The sequence below is a fragment of the Octodon degus genome, unplaced genomic scaffold (assembly GCF_000260255.1).
Source record: "Octodon degus isolate 3935 unplaced genomic scaffold, OctDeg1.0 scaffold00024, whole genome shotgun sequence".
In the NCBI taxonomy this organism is placed as follows: domain Eukaryota; kingdom Metazoa; phylum Chordata; class Mammalia; order Rodentia; family Octodontidae; genus Octodon; species Octodon degus.
Window position 1 is genome coordinate 4,819,123 of NW_004524600.1, and position 17,774 is coordinate 4,836,896.

At 42.3% G+C, this 17,774-nt stretch overlaps 1 protein-coding gene across 3 annotated transcripts in view; it reads left to right on the forward strand.

The window, feature by feature from the left end:
• Zdhhc14 (zinc finger DHHC-type containing 14) overlaps positions 1 to 17,774 on the forward strand; it is a 373,515-nt gene that overhangs the window by 86,379 nt on the left and 269,362 nt on the right. The window lies entirely within an intron of this gene.

Here is a 17,774-nt window from a genome sequence, read left to right on the forward strand (position 1 = left end):
CTTAATCTTATCCACATAAGGAAATAAAACTAAATATTAGTGTGCACATTTCTGAATGAGAAACTAGTTGCTCCGCGGATTCCAGTAACTCTCGATCTTTTTAGTTAATTCGCCATAATGCATGTGCCAGTCACATAGCTTTCGGTCCAGTTGGCCCTCTTCTTTCCCGTGTTCTAGTTGAAAGCAGTGGGTACAGGATGAAGGGCTGGTAACCTACCACATGGAGCTTGGTCTCTGCAAAATGTGAAGGATGACAGCTGCCCTGTGCAGTATCTGGAGCCATTAGGGGCTTGACACAACACAATGTGTTTTGGCTGTACTTTGAAAACTGTTAAGAATTAAATAAGGGCAAAGTGTTGTCATTCCTCCATTTGGCAATTCATGCTTCTTTGGAGTACAGATGTGAACAGAGAAAGGTGAGCCGGGGAGATAGCTCAGTGGCTTAAATGCCTGCCTGGCAAGTACAAGGTCCTGAGTTTGATCCCTGGTACAGAAAGAAAGAAAGAAAGGAAAGTAGGAAGGAATGTTTTGGTTCTCATCAGCTACTCTGTTAATCATTTTCCTTTTTTCTTTTTTGGTTTGGAGATTTGCCAAGGGAGGAGACGGCTGAAGAAGTTTTACAATTCAGAGAGTTCATTTAACCCTCTGGTTACTGTCCATCTCTACTGCACATTACTGTGAAGTGTCCTTCTCATTAGAGCACCCATGATGCACAAAGCTGGGTTGTGACGGATGCTTCCTTGGTTGCCCAAGATGATTGCAGAGGGAATTCCATGGCTAGGCCGATTATCAGGCCTTAGAACCTGGGCTCAGTGAGATTCATGTCTTTGGCCACACAGACAGAAAGAGAATCCAGACCCATTCCTGGGGCTCAGGAGTGGGAAAATTAACTGGTATTGTAAAGTTTGTTTTGTGTGATGTGTTGGTGAAGCCATTTGAGAATATTATTTCCTGGAACTGGAGTATGAAGCTGCCAACTTTCATGGGGAATTCTAGAGTAGGACTGTTTTTAAATGAGTGATAAAGCTCACACTAATTCTTTTTTTTATTCATTCTTTACATAAAAAATAAGGGTAAGAATACATGAAAAATGTAAATAAAGAGCAAAATAAAAGGTAGATAATAAGTAGGGAGGGTTTTTTTTTTTTTTTTTTTTTTCCAAATTGGAGGGAGGACAAGAAATCTAGAAGGGAAAGGAAGGGGAGAAAAAAGAGAGAACTGAAAATAAAAATGAAAATAAAACTTCTGCAAATGAGAAGGGGACCAAGAGTTGAAAGGGGCAGCAAAGAAAGGAAGGGGAGGACCTGAAAAAAGAATTAAGATGTGTTATGTACACAAACCAACTCCTCATGATAAATTTACTGGAAACATTAAGCATTCCTAATAAGGAAAAGAATACATGAAAATGCAGAGCTGATATCGCAATATTCATTAGAATCTTTCTCAGTCTTTCCTGGTAGCACTGCTTTTCTCATAGACCTAAAATTATAGATATATGATTTTACTGTCTACCGCTAAAATGTGATATTTATGTCAAAAAACATGCCCAACAGTAAATCCCCTTTGGTGTTGCGATCCCTTTAGGATTTGACACAGAAAGCCTGCATAGATTCGAATCTTGGCTGTTGTGTTGTGCGTGGCTCTCAGCCTCACTTGCTCCCCCCTTCCAAGGTTCAACTGCTGTGACATGACACCTCTCTGACCCCAGGACCAGGAGGTGTAGATGCAGACAAAGTAGAACATAACTCAAGGAAATCAGCACCCAAAATTCTTCATGGGTGTATCTGGCTTTGCAGGACTGCTGAAAAGTACCCAATCACCTGCCTCCCTCCTTCCATCCTATATACCCTTGGAGCTGATGCTTCTCCTTATTCTGCAGTCAGTGATCAAGAGTCTGATCATTGGCATTTATTTATGTTCAAGCCTAGAGGAGTGTTTTTGTGGGTAGAAGGATGGAGGGAGGATTATTCAGGGCAATTTTATGTGATTGCTAGCAAATGTCTTTTTCCTTCTTCATAGTTCCCATGGTGATTTTTTTTAATTTGGCACAACATTGATCTTGTGGGTTTTAATTATACTCTAATCATCCCCAGGAGTAGCAAGTGCTGTGATTTGTTAGCATTTTTTTCCTTTACTTAATGTTTGTTGATGGCTAGACAACATAAAATGCTAAAAAACTTACTCATTGATATCTGGCATGTTCTTTGATACAACAATAGGAACATAAGAGTAATAGGAAAAAATTAATAAGAAATGATTTTGTTTTGTTCCTCCTGAAAGCATCAATTCAAGATTTCATTGGGATTATTTAATAACATTTTGGTTTTTAGACTTCATAAAAGAAGACAAACCCCAGGGGTTTCATAGCTGGAGGTCCCTGAGGGTGGTAGGGTTTTTGCAAGGAGACTGGATTCTAGAACCGTCTGTAAAATTCATTAATACACCTTGCGCTTGGTATTGTTAATGTGCGCGCCAGACACAGGCTTTCAAGTGCATATAGATCCTGTTGTTGATTCATGATTCATCAAACATGAATTCAATTGAAAGCATAACAATTTGTGATAACATTCAATACTTATTTTCTCAATAATCAAAAGATACAACGTACAACTGCCACCATTTAAGAAGGGACATAATGTTTTAACTTCAAAAAGTAGGTAGTAGGCTTTGAAATAATCAAGAACCCCGCCTTTAACTGTTTGCCTGTGTAGTGTTGATCCATAAGTAAATTTAAAGATGTATAAAAACAGTGTCCCTCCAAAGGTGTCTGTGAAAGAACTTTCTAGAAACCAAATTGTCAACATTCATCACAATGTAGAAAATGTATCCAATGGCTCCTACAGCTTTTGTCTAAACAACAAAACTCCAAATGACTGTTTAATGGTATCCAGCCTCCCAAGTGGAGTAAGTTGATCTCTCTTTGGCTTTTCCTCTTGCTTCTTTCCCATCAGCTAGAGGAGTTATCACATGTAGGAGGGAGATTGATACTTTGTCTCTATGGTGGAAGTTTGAAAACTTGTTGGTGGGCAACATGAGTTATAAAGGACAAGACACCTTCTATTATGCAATAGTGAAGATGGCCCAGCTGGCATTAGGCCTAGGTGTCTCCTACTGGTGGGCGATGCCCACAAAATGGCCCAGGAAGAGTTGGGGTTTCGGCGAGCTTTGGAGCAGGGGCAATTAAAAGAGTGCCTCAGGATTGGAGCCCCCAAAATGAGTAAGTGAGGGACCCTGGAATGGGAAAGTGGCCTGTGTGTCCCCATGGGGAGTGCAAAGAGCGCCTAGGAGCTCAGTGTGGTGGCATACACCTGTAATCCTGACACTCTTGAAGGCTGAGGCAGGGGAATCACAAGTTTGAGCATGGCCTGGGCAACTTAGCAAGATCCTGCCATAGGCTGAGGGGTCTTACAAGGGGAACAATACAATACAGGACACTTATTCTGTAGAATTATTTTCTAATAGTCATCCAAAGAACATATACAAAGAATGCAGAAAATCTGTGCATACACTAAAGACCAAAGACTGTAGCTGAGGGCTTTGATCCCATAATAATGTCTCATGCAGGCCTGTTTCATGCATCTGCACCAGGAAGGCCCAAAGGTCAGTGGTGGGAGCTAGAGTCTGTGCCAGAGAGATGACGGATCTGTGCCAGCAGGCTGAGGGATTTGCACTCCAGCCAGGAAGCAGCACTCAAAGTAAGAACCAGAGCTTCCCCCAAAAGTACCAGAGCCATCCTCAGCAACAGTGAGGTCCTGAGCTCCTCCAGTGATGAGAACAGCTGAGCTCTTATTATGAAAGACAATGCAATGCACTTCTCCAGGCGACTGAATTGTGCACCATCTTCCCCTCCAGAGCCAGGAAACAATGCTTAAAAGTGAGGACCAGAGCTCCCCAAAAATGATCTGTAGCCATCCTCAATGACAATGAGGTCCCAAGCTCCTTCTCTGATGAGAACAATCAAGTTCACCAGGAAAGCCAGCATGACAGGGTCCTCCAGCAGAACAGCCCAAGAGGTTGAGCACTTCCAGCAGCTTCTCCAAACAGCTTCCCTAGCAGTTTCTCAACAGATTCTCTAATTCTGCCTCTTATGCTGTTGGCAGCAATCCTCATTTGGGCCTCCCACACCCAACAGCACACTAGTTCAGTTCAGCTGAGTGTTACAAGTTGACCACCAGCTGGCAATCCACCACGGACTCTCTTAAAAAGTAGGGGGAAAAAAAGCTACAGATGTAGTTCAGAGCAAAGGCCCTGGGCTTAAGCCCCACAACTGAAAAAGCAAAAAAAAGTACTGTCGCTTGGAGAGGAGGACAGTTCATCTGGGGGCCTCGATCCCATAATAATGTCTCATGCAGACCAGTTTCACGGATCTGACTGGGAAGGCCCGGAGGTCAGTGGTGGGAGCTACAGAGTCTGTGGCAGAGAGATGAAGGATCTGTGCCAGCAGGCTGTGGGTTGCTCCATTTACATAGAGGCATGTTTAAAAAAAAACAAAGGGACCCCTCGGCTGGGGATGTCATCCTGTGTCCACTTCCTCAGAGAGCACTGTTGATGCCCATGTAGCCATTTTTAAATTCCAGCAGCAAGAGTTTGAAGAGACTTGATGCTTCAGAAACAAAACAATAAGCTCTCTTCAAGGAAGAAAGGAATCATTAGATATCACTTAATCCAATTTCCTAGCCCGTGCAGGGATCCTTCTGTAGAAGTGCTTCCTGGAAGTCTGGAGCATGCATCTTTTTAATCAAGGGTTCCAATTCTATTTGTTGTTGTCTCTTCCTCTTTTGAGGGGGGAACTGGGGATTGAATCCAGAGCACTGTCACTGAGATACATTTTCAACTTTACAACGTTTTTAAAAAAAAATTTTAAGACAGGGTCTTTGGCAAGTCACTAAATTACCCAAGTTGGGCTCAAACTTAAGATCCATTTGTTTCAGCCTCCTAAAGTGTTGGGATTACAGGTGTGAGCCACCACATCTGGCCAAGTTCCAGATCTTAGTTGCATGCTTGAGTTACACAGATACAGAAAACAAGGTGCCCAGGACTAAGGGCTGTAGCTCAGCGGTAAAACATATGCCTGCTATGCACAAGGTCCTGAGATTGATCCCACCATAGAACAACATAACCAAAACTGAGCCTTTGTGTGAATGTGTTCCACTTGGTCATGGTGGAGTGTGTTAGAAAAAACAAAGAAGAAAAGAGTCCCAAGAAGAAGTCCTAAGGGCACAGGAAGCAATGCTTAAAAGCGAAGACCAGAGCTGCCCCAAAATGGTCTGTAGCTATCTTCAATGACAATGAGGTCGCTGCTGCATTATAGTCTGCCTGTGTTATGCTTTGTGTCTAGATGTCCCCTCAAAGCCTCATATAATTTTAGGCTGTTTTGAAAATGACTAAATCTAGAGTATGAAATGCTGGGATGAAGGGTGTGTGGTTGCTAAATCAGTTCACTGATTGGTTTAGCAACACCTTCATCTAAGCAGTCTAATTAAGATATACGAGACAGAAAGAGTCTTATCTTTCCCTGCTTGTTTCTTTTGCTGCCTTCTGCCACCATAACAGTTGCCCCTCTGCCTTGGAGCCAGCTGATTATGAACTGAAACTGCAACAGCAGGAAGAAACATTGAAATGAGACCCAGGATTTGGAGGCAGATTTAGTTTATGTTGCTGGCCACTGACTAGGGATTATTCCCAAAATATCAGACCCTGATAGCAGGTGGTCTAGGCTTATACAGGATAAGCAAGCAGGAAGAACAGAGGCAGAATGGCTTGTCAATTGGGGATTGGTTCTTACAATGTGCATCATAGTGACCAGCTATATATCACAGTGACTAGCCATTTCTAGGAAACAAAAGCAACTGGAACAAACCAGAACTATTACCTGGGCAGCTAACAAACTGAAGTATATAGCTGTGGGACACATCTTCTGCCAGAAAACTTCTATAGCCTTTCCTCCCTTGTGTGTTTTGTCTCATCAAGGAAAAAAGTAACTAAGACAACCTGCTGTGTGCTTTCTTGCTATGTTGTCTGGTGAGTTGTACAATTTGGCAACAACAGGATACCACGTCTCGTCTCTTTGTCAATTTTTTTTTTCTTATTTGGGACAATGAATAGCATGTGCCTGTGGTCCAGAAAGTTCTTTTCCTCCCTGCTAACCATGGTGATTGGCTCAGCCAGGAGTAAAATAGGGTCTAGTTAAAATGCACACATTTATTGTAGAGAATCTGATATCATTGTTGCATACGTTTGTTTTTAGAATGTGAAATAGCACACCTGTTCCAGGGGTCTGGGGATTTCCCAGGTGGCCCCTGCCATGAACAGTTTCTCATTGAGTTTTGTTAATCTGTAGCAGGAATTCAGACTTCTTGCCAAGAATGATGCAAGATGTGACAGGGGTCTATATGGGGGCAGATGCCTCTGGCAATCCATTTTCAGACAAAATCTTGAATACATTTGATGTAAATTTCTGCTCCTCATTATGAATAATGATTGTTACTAAAAATAGCTTTAAAGGAGACATCAGGATATAGCTGTTGCAAGACCGAGGAACAGGGCAGAATTTCTCTGGGTCTTGGGTCATTGCCTTCCTGTATATACTGCATGTGCAGCTTATTATTCACCCATTCCATTGAAAAGAAAATGCTTTTTTAAAAAATTTCTTAGTCCTAGGATTTGCACCCAGTGCTTTTGCCCTGAGCTAAATCACCAACTTGTTTTTTAGACAGAATCTTGTTAAGTTGCCTGGGTTGTGCTTGAACTTGTGATCTTCCTGCCTCAACCTCCCGTAGTGTTGAGATTATAGATGTGGGCCACACCATACGTGGCCGGCAAAAGCATTTTGACTGGGAAGAAGCATGCTTCCTCAGCCTGTGCTCTGGCTCCTACTTATTTCTATGAAGGCAGCTACATTTGTTGTTAGTGCCTTTCAATTGGAAGCCTCCACCTCTCCCTTTATCAACATACTCTCCTTTAAATGTGAAAGAATTACGAGATTTCTTCTGTAGTTGGGGGATGTGTGGTAGGAGGGCAGAGGAGCAGATAAAGATCCCAAGGAGTTGGCGGTGGGCATGGCTCTCGGAAGCATAGCTAGCCACCTTGTGATGCTCCGTTCTTCCCTGCAGGAGGCGCCAGAGAGTACAATTGCCTCACTTTTCAGCTGGCATTGGGTGCAGTACCAAGGTCAGGGCTTCCATAGTTAAGTAATCTACCACACACAGAAGCTGCTCATGGGAGCACCCAATCCCCACAGAGGCTGAACCGTCCTTGGGCTCGAGATCCTAGGTTGAGTCTGGCATAAATTTAGAATTATTTTTATTCTTCAAGACATATTTAAATAAAACCGCGTTGGGTCGTATCCCGGTCCACCCTATGACAGTGGCGCCAGAGGGACTGGTGGGATCACCTTGTTTCCCTCAACACAACTCGCTGGGGATCTATGACTTTCAGTCCTCTCAGAGCTTATTTATAGTTTCAACCTCTTCAGTGCCCTCCGCGACGCATGTTAGGAATTTTCCACCACCTAGTAATGTTAACTCTTTCTCCTCTGTACGCTAAGCTTGCCATCTTCTGCTCAAAGGCTCTCTTGAGCTCCGAGGTGTACAAAATGGACATGGCTATTCCCGATTATCATTCTTTTCCTGACATTTTTGGAATGGGGCTCAGTGTAGTTCCTGCGAAACAGTCACTTGAGCAGTATGATGTGTGCAGAAGTGGGTCTGATAGCAAAATTACCTCCAAGCCTTGCTCTGCATCATGTTCTGACTTATAAGAAAAGCCATTTTCTACCACAGCACCTCATAGGTGGAGCAGCAGTTCAGTACTTGTTTTTGAGAGCTATTCCTTACAAGGTACTGATTCCTGGGACTTTTTGCTTAGGGGAAAAAAGTGTCATAATCTCTGGCCTCTAAAGATATATCAGAGAATCTCTTTTGGAAGATTCAGCCTATCCTAACTTGGCATAATACTTCCAAGAAACAGAAATTCCTATGCCAGTAAATCTTCCCTTAAGCACTTGCTCTGCACATTTACTCCTGAAAAAGATTACGAGGAGCTGTGTTTGAAGCACCTAGCCTGGTGACCCAGTCCTGCAGGGCCTGGCAGGGGCCTCATCTGCTGTCTTCCTTCCCAGCCTTGTCTCTAGGCTGAGCTGCAAGGACCCACTATGTGGGGTGCGGAGCTGCATCACCAGTACGGATTCGGTAGATGTTGCTTCCATTGTTTAACTGCGACCCCCACAGGATCACATAAAAGAAAATGGACCCATTTTGTGACTAAAGAAATTTCCTCTTAAAGATAATTGCTAGCAGGTAGTAGTTTCAGATTCTTTTGTCAGCTGCGTTCCTCTAGACAAATGCATGCTGTTTGATGATAGAGTCTATATTATGGTAATTGCAAGGTATGAGGACACCTGCAAGCATGTGTGACACAGCGGGCAGCTAGATCCTTCCATAGGATATTCTTAGTCTGGGAGTCAAGACCGAGAAACACAAGAAGAAGGGAAATATCACAGCCTGTGTATCCTCCCCTTGGCATTAGAAGTATGGCACAGCATAGATACTGCCTACTGGAGCCTGTTGCTCCAACCCCCAGCTTTGCTTGGCACCTTTGTGTGCTGATGGGAATATTTGCTGGACCCTTTCCTTCGCCCTGCTGGGCTCTTCACAAGGGGGTGAACTGAATCGAGAGCGGATTCATCAAGAAGACCATGAGACACTGGTCCACCCATATTCCCACTTGGAGAAGAGCCTTTCAGGCTGAGATCATTGTTTGGGGTTAATATGCTCGTATATGTAAAATAATTCTCAAACATGTCACTGGTACTCTGTCCCGATCTACTGCCAGCTGTGCCCCATATCTTTTATTGGTCAGATCTAAAAACTAACACTAGTGATAAGACTAAAAATTGTAGTAAGCAAAGATTAAAAGAAAAAAGGAGTAGCAGTGCCCACGCTTAAATATTAATCATTATAGTCTCGAACATGTGTGGAAAATACTCTTTAAAGCTTGAGGTCCTGAAGTTTCTAGAAATTGATTAGAATCATTTCCTGCTTTTGAGAAGGAATGCTGGACTATTCCTTAAGGAGTAGTTTGTATGTATATTTGAATACATGTACTTCCATAACTTTGTACTAAATTATTCATGCTGAGTAATTTCTTTCACCTTAGGGCTTGGGTATAGATTTTTTGTGATATTAAGATTTATTAATAGTTTTCAGGGGATGGGGAGATGGCTCAGTAGAATAAGCACTTGCCTGGCAAGCACAAGGGCCTGCATTCAAGTCCCGGTTCTGCCAAAAATAAATAAATAAATAAATAAATAAATAAATAAATTTCTTTTTTCTTTTCTCTCTCTCTTTTTAAAAACAGTTTTTAACTTCAAAAATTTTAATAAAATTACTTCTAAAATGTTATACATTTTGAAATTCTGATGAACACTAGTAAAAATACAGATTAGTGGAGTTTACTTAAATGATAATGATAAAGCAAAAAAAATCCTCCATAGCACCTCAGTTGCCCTCAGTCCAGCAGAGCATAAAGCAACTACTGGCCTCCCAACTTACCATCTTACTTTTTCTTTCCACAGTTTGCTGCTCTGAATCCATTTCTATTTCATCGCCAATAAGTTTTTTCTTTGGTATCATCAATAAAATCTAGTTCCTGATTATTCGATAATGACAGTCTCAGTGGAAAGAGCTTTCTGTTTCTTTGTTTGTTTGTTTTGTTTCTCTGTTTTTTTGTCGGTTGTTTCTTCAGAATCTAGTCTTTATTTTATTTTATTGAGAAACAAATATCAATGAGACAGTTTCAAAACTGAATAATAGGACAGTTTCAATAATTAATACATTGTACATTGTTATCTTCTTAGTGGTTATCCATAGTACAAGATGCAGACAGGACATCCTGTCCAAACACTATTATTACAAATCTTTTTTCTCATTGAATTAAGCGAAAGTAGCTGTATGTCTAGCCTAACTATTCTGCATATACAGATACAAAATGGTCCTTCCTTTGTATAACCTCTTTTTTTGTTTAGTACTGTCAGAAATGGGTATTCCATTGGCATCTAAATACTATAGGTGCGTGAATTCAGCAAAACAGTCCAACACAGTCTAGCAGTCCACAATAGTAGTGGGTTATCCACAGAAGTTGTTGACTTGAGCCTTTCACAGCTCAGCATATTAATATAGCTTTACTTTATATACCTTGTTTTTATACTTTTCTGCTGGATGGTTAAGACCAAGATAAAGCAAGACCTGTATAACAAGAAATGTAGCTTTTGTATCTGATAAGGTCAGTCAAATACCCTCAGTATTTATCCTGTAACCCTGTATCACAGTTTGCAGAACCTTTGTCAGTGTCAGCCATGTGGATGACACAGCCATTGCTTGACTAGTTTGCTCTCTGTGAAAGCCTGAGAGAATGTTTTCTCTCCAGGTGACTCTCCTTAGGCACACTCTACATCATCGATCACCCTCCTCTGTGGCCCCATAATCTCCTTGATCAGAAAATTTGGGACACAACTGAGTTACATGATGTTACAGTATAGGTTCTCCTATGTTCTGAGTCTTCATTGACCTTGAAAGGCTAGGGTCAAACTGTTGGCTGTCTTTGCAGCCATTCTATTTCTCAAACTTAGGTTGTTAACCCTCCAGAAGAGAAGCTTATTATTACCCTACATCTTATGCAGAATCTAGTCATATCTTGATTTTGTGTATCTTTTCCTTTGAAATATTTTTTTACTTTTATTCCTTTTTTTGTTCTAGTCTCATAGCCATTATGGACATTTTATGTGGATTCAGAACTATGTTTCAGAATAGGGCACTATGGATTTCCTTGAGGCGTGCACAATCCACTTTGTACTTAAAATTTCCATAGTCAAAATTAACAGCAATAGTAGTGTCAGTAACTTTTGGACTGTTCTGGATAAATTAACATAAATGTACATGGTTCTCTCTTCAATTTCATGGCTCACCTCTGTATTGCATGTAAAAGCACCAATGAATTGAGCCTCCTTTCCAAAAGTCCTTGTGTCTACATACATTTCTAGCCCATGAAATTTAGAAATTTAGAATAAAACAGAATGATTTGGTCTTTCAAAAAAATATCTATTTGCTTTGAACTGTCCTCACAGCATAAACTTTCCTCTACATTCAATGATCAGTGGATCAGGATGCAAATCTTCGGTAGATTTCAGAATTTCCTTATTCTTTTGTATGTGACTTTGTGCAGGAAGTCTGAAGAGTAAATTGCTGATTTTTCAATTCTGCTTTATTTGTGTCTTTTTGGCCACTTCTGTTGACTAATCTCAAAGCTGTTCTTTATGCCCCCTTTGAATGCTCTTTCTATACTGGTTATTATTTGCCTTTTATACCAATTTATCCATGTTTTGATTTTGTCTCATATCCAAAATTTTGTCTCCCCCAAGATAAAAAATCAAGTTCTGGAGCTGAACTGTTAGCTTTTGATAATTTTCTAGATACTTCATGGAAGGTCGTTTTACATTTTGAAATGTTTTGGTCTTTCTTTCCCCACTTTTTTCCTTCTTTTATCATTAACCTTGGAAACTCTTGAAGCAGTTGAAGTAATCGAAGTTGGAGTATGCTGAAATGCTGTATATAATTCCACTGGACCTTCATCATCACTCTGTTGCACTGGTATCACCATGTGATGTGTTTTCCCTCTTCTGGCATTGTAGTAGCACTACCCTCTCTTTATCCAAACTCTTGGGCTGACAACCCTGACCTAGATGTGTATCAGGACTATGCTGCCTGTTGCTCCCCGAGAAGTTAGTACATTATGAAATACTGCATTTGTCACAAGGGATCATGCAGCTGTCAAAACATGTAAAACCACATATGCACCTGGTTACATCAGTCCCATGACTTCCGCCCTCAGAGGTACTGACTATTGTAGCCCTGAAAGTTTTATTAAAAGTAGGAGTGGTCAATATACCTATTTCATTTTTTCTAATAAGAACTGATGGAGGAGGGACAGCTGGAGGTGCTGGAGGAGGACAAGGAGGAACACCATAATTTGGTCCACACAGGAAAAACCACTCTAACTGGGTGAATGATGTGAGCTGCTGATATATAACTGGTTGGGATGACTGCTGAATTTTAACTCAGCTACCACAGGGCTATCTTCCACAGATTTTGGTTCTGGTCCTGCAGCCAGGTCCAAGTATGACACTTCTGCTCTATCAACCCACAGTAGCATCACTACGTTCATGACGTTCTCCTCTAGTAAACTTGATTACTATGAAGGCCTATTCATTAGTATCCAAAACACTGGGACATGCCAGCCACAGTGCTTGTTGTAAACATCTAAGCACATCCACAAACCAGACACCCAGACCCTACTATCTGCTTGGCAGCCCCAGGACTATCTTAGCACCTTGGCACGACCAGTGGCCCTAGGCCGCAGCCGCTGTGGACCCAGGGCCAATTCCGCACTCCTCGTCCCAAACCACAGCATGTAGCCTCTTCACCCAGGGGCATAGGTGAAGGCCTGCCAAGGGAGCCCATGGGAAAGTGGGGGCATGGGTAACTGTGCCCTCAGTGGCTGCTCCCTGACTCTGGCCCCCTGTACCTGCGCAGGGTCCCTAAACGTTCTGTTCTTTATACTTTTTCACTCCTATGGGAAAAAAAAGCAATCATATGTCCTAACTCATTCAGATCAATAACTATTAATTGTTCTTCTGATTAGATATTCTACTTAATTTTGTGCATGATGAGGATTCAATAATTATTATTGGCTGATTTAATGATTACATCTACTCTTCAATTTATACCTGTAGCATATGAAGTAGATTTGTCCAAATTCAATGCTTTTTTTCCTTTTACTATTAATGAAGTGCTTTGAAAAATAATCATATTATCTTTCTGACTGTTTTAATAATCTACTGTTGGTTAATAAAGTATCCTAAAGCTTGGGGACTATTATCTCTTTTTAAGATCAATTACCTATTATTTTAAACTATGCCAAAACTTAGTGGCTTCAATTCTGCTGTCCAGTCTTGTGGTTATTTGAGCTAACTCGACTCAGCTGGCCAATTTTTGGTTAGGCTCTTTCCTGGCTGTTTGATGTGGGCAGGCTGCACGCGCCCAGCCAACGGCTTCTTTCCTCTTCAGTTCAACTCCTGGCTGGTGTGGTCAGTACAGCTGGCGGCTGGCCAGGCGTCTCTCACGGGCCTCTCTCATGCCAGCTTTAGGTCCTTCACAGCCTTCACAACTGGCACCCCAAGATGTCCAGCCTGAAGCTGCCAGGTGTCTTATGAGCCAGCCTTGGAGACCCCAGAGCTGCTCTGTCATGCTCACTTTGTTGTACAAAGCACTGAGGCTAGCCAAGATTCAAGGGGACAGCAGCCAGGTTTTATCTCACAATAGCAGGAACAACAAGGAATCTGCAGTTATCTGCTGCTACCGCACGCTAAAATGTAGCCCCTCCCCCATTTAACACTTTGATTGGTTATTGGGTTGGACCAATGAACAAAAAGAGACTTTTCTTTTTAGAAAAGCACAGACATATTTAATTCTCCACTGTGTCATTCATTGCAGATTATGTTGGTTGCAAGTTACACCTAATTTGTCATTAGTTAAGTAATTCAAGTTCCTACTTTGAAATCATTAGCTGCATATCAGTTTTGAGATCCTGACACTGTCATTCATGAGAGTCTTTTTAAGAACTGTCTTCTTAAGAACAAAACTTGTGGTGACCAGAAAATCCATGAAGGTAGGAAAAACTCTGGAGCATGTGTAATTAATAACCTCCCCCATAACAAGACATTCCCCCCCCCGAAACTACACAAATCGTTAAAAGAAATCAAATTTATACTCAGAACTCTTCTATCCTGGAGGAGTATTGGAAGCCATGGCATCTGGGTATTTAATTCTGTTCTATTTAGCAAGGGAGAAAAGGAAAACAGAAATTTCCCAAGCCTTGTCTTCTATGAGGTGCCAGAGGTTCTTGTTAAGATCGAAGGCACAAAGATATTCTATGGGCAAGTTGGCCTCTCCGCCTCTGTCGCTTTCCCAAGGTCTAACTTGGGCATGTAGGGAGCGATGGGAAGAGAAACACTCAGTGATTTGGCTGGGAGGCCTGGGAATTTATTCTATACCAGCTTAGCCCACAGTCATTTCACTGAGGGTATTAGCATCTACCTGTATGAAGGCCTCTATCTGCCAGCAGTACTGGTTCCCAGAGCAGCCAGGGCCTCAGGGCCACACTCTTGGGACAACTCCATCCCCACTGATGGAACGTGAGCCTGTTTATTAAGGCTGTGGTCATTGCTGCATTCCAGGACTTCGGACTCTTGCCTAGAAAATACTAGGCATTCAGGGAATGTTTGTTGGCTGAGCAGTAAAAGGCAGGAGTTACATATGAATTATTGAGGAGAAAATGAATTAGCTACCCCCAAAAAATTTTTCAGCTAAAACTTAGATGTTTTAATTGTTTTCTTATTACACCAAGTGAACTATGTTTATTATAAATGATTTAGAAGTAAAAGAACTAAAAACAAAAATAATAAAACTTAGATGTTTTGTTTTGGCCTGAAAAGTGTGAAAACCTAGCCACCCTGGGCCTGAGGGGAGGTCAGTGGCGGGGGCTATGAACTGGCTGCCCTGCCTGACCTGCGCTGCTCTCCAAGTGGCCGAAGGCCCCCGTGCCTGCCTGCTGCTCAGTACTCAATCTGCTTCTACCATTTCAGTTTGCAGATCGCATACAACATAGTCCCCATCTCTGACTTAAAAATACTTCAGATTTTTTTCCATTATTTTGAGAGATCACAAAATTCTTCTACTGTAAGGGTTCTTTTTTACATTGGCTTTGTTGAGATATCGTAATTCACAAACCAAAAAGATTATCCATCTTAAGGTAAACAGTTTAGTGGCTTTTAATATATTTAGAGTTGGGTAGCTATCACCACTACTGCTTAGAATATTGCTATTCTAAATTAGAATATTTTCATCATCCCCAAAACAAAGTCTATACCCACCAGCAGTACTCTCAATGTCCTGTTCTCTCAAACCCTAGACAGCCACTAATATATTTTCTGTCTCTGTAGAACTGCCTGTTCTGGGCATTTTATATAATGGAGCCCCATGTTATGTGGCCTCCCGTGTACGCTTCTTTCATTTACAGTAGTGTTTTCAAGGCGTACCCATTTTGGAGCACCTGTGGGTAACTCATTCCTCTTATAGCTGACTAACAGCCCAATCTGTGGATTTGCCACCTTGTGTTTACCCACTCATAATACTGATGGATATTGGCTGGTTTCCACTTCTGAGCATTATGAATAAATCCTGGAAGATTTTTAATCCTATTAAATGACTCTATGCTATGCAGCACTTAAAGAATGGCAGGGAAAAGAAACTGCACCAGAAAAAAACAGATATACGTCATCAATATTTCAAAAAGTTTGGAAAAGCACTGCTGTCAGAAGGAATCTACCAACTCTCAAGTTACCAAGAGTGAAGGACGGGGAAAGAATCCCAGAGCATGGGGAGGAGAACAGAGCTCACAGGCTGAGGCACCCCTTGGCACGTGTCAGTCTCTCTAGGTGAGTCATCCAGCAAATTTTAAATCCTAGTAGTCACCAAGCTCACCTGCCTCTGGACGCTGGTGTGGCAGGGACGGCAGGGGCACTGCAGAGTCTCGAGGGACCTGTTGTGCTTTCAATCTGAGCAGCTAAGCAGGTTGCCCATGTACATAACACGTGAGCAGCCCCAGCTTTGCCCTTGATTGGTGCTCGGCTGCATCAGCTTCTCAGGAGTGGCCTTGGTGAAGAGGGATCGTGGTTCTGTCTGCCCAACTGCACTACCATGTGGGAATAAGGAGGAGCAGGTCTGCCCTGCTCACACTGCTACTAGTGAAGAGACCCCTGGTAGGCACTTGTCTCCCTGTCCAGCTGTGCTCCCGTCCCCTAGGCCCCTCTACTGCACAGCAGGCAGTCGGCCACAGGACGCAGCTATGGGACAGAAATGCGTGCCCCCAGCTGCTGCCCAGTCCACGTGGTAGAGGCCTGGGGCCTTGACACACATGAATCTTAAGAGGGTAGCACTGTGGATTAAAGGAAAGCTAAATTTTCAAATAGCCCTTCGGAACTTTTGTTTCAGACCTTGGGTCTGTGGAACCAAGTGTAGCTGTGGCTTATATGGTTATCATATTTATTTATATTTGGGAAGTTGAAACACTGTCTTTTGCCTCTATGACAGTGACAGTAAATCTTTTATAAGCCCAGTGCCCAAACTGCAACCCAAAACCCACATATTTATCACAAACTGCCAATGCTGCAATTAAACCTGAATACTGAGGTTTTAGTTTGGAAAAACGACAGTTACCCGATGCTTAGCTGCTGGGGTGATTTGGCTCCTGTTTCCACAGAGAGGGTTTTGCATGCCCCCTGTGGCAGGTATGCCGTAGGTTCACCACCACTGTGCTAGGATTGATATCAATTATTTATGTTATTGGAACAAAATAGTATATGAAAGGACTTTGTAGCTTTTTTCATTAATATCTTTGAAGTTGCATTATATTATTGATGTTAACTCTCTTTTAACATATGAAAAATAATTAATGATTTCCTATTAAGTTTGGTGCTGTGATTTTTTTTGTCCTAGTAGAATTAGTTAAATCCCTTTGCTGTTCAGTTCATATATTTGTATATTTAAATAAATTTGTCTTTAGTGTAGTGCTACTAAATAATTAAAATAGTTTAGCATGTCCCCATGCATAAGGCTGAAAATCTCCCTACGTGATCCTCCCCCTTAGAGGCATCTTGCAGAAGTCTTGATTCAGGTGCCTGGACTCTGGAGCCCAACTGCCCGTTCTTGGGTCCCAGCTCTGCCATAGGATTAGGCCTCATCTCATAAGGTGGATTGGAGAATTCAGCAAGTACAGATGTGTAAAGCTCTTAGAACCATGACTGGCACATCAGAAATACAGTGTAACCCTCCGCTGTTGTTCTGTGCTTCTAAAGCTTTCTTTGTCACATTGTTTATATCTCACAATCTTTGGGGAACTGGCTGCCCACACTTAGCCCCCAGTGGAGGGAGGGCAGGGCCCTTCCCCTGGGCCCCTTTCTCAGATTCTTGGGGTGTCCTCTGAGGCACTCCAAGTTGTGCAGTTTGTCCCCTGTCCTCTGCCGTGAATCTTCACTGGCTCTTTCACAGAAGAATCTTGAGTTTAAACCAAACTATAGCCTTGGGATTCCCAGCTTACAGGAATCAGTTCTATTTTTGTAAACAGATGTGGCAAGGTGGTGGCCATCTTTGAACATACATGGGTTGTTACCAGACAAGTTGAAGAAGAGAATGCAGCCACTCCCTGATGTTAATTTATATATCTGATGCCCCCCTCAAGCCTTTTGTGCTCATACGTGGGTTTATAGCTAAATGGGATGTTAAGAAGTAAAGCCTGGTTGGAAGAGGTGGATCACTGGGGGTGTGGCCTGGAAGGGTCCCTGTCCTTCCCTCTGCCCTTGGTCCCTCTCTCTTCCCACTGCCCTCCCACAAGCAAGCATCCTCTGTGATTCCCCTGTTCTGTGCCTCCCTGCCTTGGAGCCAGCTGACAGTGAACTGAAACATCTTCAGACTTCAGGCCTATCCTCTTTTAATTTTTGGTGTCAAGTATCATGTCTCAGTAAAGAGGAAAGTAAGACAGCAGATATGTGTGAAGCAGGGTGTGTACAGAACAAAGCTATGTGCTGGGCCTCACCTGCCAGTATGGGTGCTTTGCCACTCCCTCTCCATGGTCCAGAGTAGAGCTGGAAGATCAGGGATGAT